The 1,559-nt window shown below is 51.0% G+C and overlaps 1 protein-coding gene across 1 annotated transcript in view; it reads right to left on the reverse strand.

Annotated features, from left to right (window-relative positions):
• The window catches only part of PGGT1B (protein geranylgeranyltransferase type I subunit beta), a 67,245-nt gene extending 65,692 nt beyond the window's left edge, over positions 1-1,553 (reverse strand). The window contains exon 1 of the mRNA XM_019516978.1: positions 1,539-1,553. The gene's annotated coding sequence lies outside the window, so the exon portion shown is untranslated. The remainder of the gene's footprint in view (positions 1-1,538) is intronic.
• Positions 1,554-1,559: the final 6 nt, after the last annotated feature.

The following is a 1,559-nucleotide window of genomic DNA, read 5'->3' on the forward strand; positions in this document are numbered from 1 at the left end:
ACTTCAACTACCCGGACATCTCATAGGAAGAGCACTCAGCCAAATCCAAGTGGTCGCAAAGCTTTCTCATGTGCATGGATGAGCTCTATCTGACACAAGAAGTCTACAGGCAAAGCACTGTTCGAGCTGGTTCTGGCAACGGGGGACAACCTTATCAGTGACCTAACAATTGAAGGGAAACTGGGTGACAGTGACCACGAGCTGATCACCTTCACCGTCCGCCATAAAGCTGGCAAATCACTGAGCAGTACAGAAGTCCTCAACTTCAGGAAAGCTGACTTTGACAACCTCAGGAAGCTTGTCGGTGAGGCCATCAGGGACCATGACCCCAAGGGGAGTGGAGTTCAGGATGAGTGGTTGCTCCTCAAGGGAGCGATCCTGGATGCACAAGCAAAGTGTATTCCATCTTGGAGGAAAGGCAGCAAAAGGGCACAGCGGCCCCCTTGGCTCTAGCACTGCCTATAAGCAGACCTAGCGGACCTCCTTTATGGGTGGGCCCAGGAGCAGGCCAAAAGCCCCATATCTACTCCTATACTTCTGTGCCTTGGCTTAGCACCCTCCCCACCCCACATGCCGTTGGCCCATGCAGCAAAAAAACCTGCCTTGTCCTGAGTGCTGCCAAGTCAGGGGCCAACTTCAGGGGGGACCTGTGCCCCCCCCTACCAATCATCTGTGGTTCTCAAACTGTGGATTTGTCTGCACAAATCAGATGCAGACAAGGTTCTTGAGGTAAATGTGTTATCTTTTATTAGACCAACTAAATAGTGGAAAAAATTGTTCTTTGCAAGCTTTTGGGCACAAATGCCCTTCTTCAGAGACAGGGAGAATTTGTCATCTCCAGAGGTAACACCCTTGTGAACAGCACCTGATTGATTACCCACCCATTTGTCCCTCTGGAAGTTTCTGTACACAGAGTCAAGCCCTTACCTTTCTCAAAAAGTACAAAGTTTCAAGAAAGTAACAAACAGAGGGTATCAAACAACAAGAATGAACTTTCTGTAGAAAAAAGTGACTTTCCAACTTTACTCTGAGCCTCCTCTACACAAAATGAACTGCTCCAAACAGAAGGCTGCACCACACCTTCAGCGCCTGTGAAATATGAATTTTCATTTCAACCTAGGAGAACTTTTACAATCTCTGCACTCTCCTACACCTGCTGATGACAGCTGCCTGAGCCAGAATACTTGCAAATAAAAACTTTTTTTTTTGCAAATATCTACTTGGTCTAATAAAAAGATATCCCCTTTGCCACGAGTTATAAAATTGAGGCGTCCTAACCAATGACTTAAACGGTGGTTTAAATAATCATTTCACTCGACGCGATTTAAATCAAATCCGCCCGAGGAGTGTCCCTATCAGATGTCCGGGCGCGGTCGGGCTCTGCTCAGCGCCGCTTCCAGCCCCCTGCCGCGGGGCTGCGGCCTCGCTCCCCGCCCTGTTGCCTCACGCAGGCGCGGCCGAGCCCGGGGGCGCTGCCCGGCCCCGCAGGAGGGAGGCCCCCGTGACAACACCCGCCCCCCCCCGCGACGAGGCCGCACCTGCTGGTCTCCAGCGAGTGG

Source organism: Gavialis gangeticus, unplaced genomic scaffold (genome assembly GCF_001723915.1).
Source record: "Gavialis gangeticus isolate Ggan-Ray unplaced genomic scaffold, GavGan_comp1, whole genome shotgun sequence".
Classification (NCBI taxonomy): Eukaryota; Metazoa; Chordata; order Crocodylia; family Gavialidae; genus Gavialis; species Gavialis gangeticus.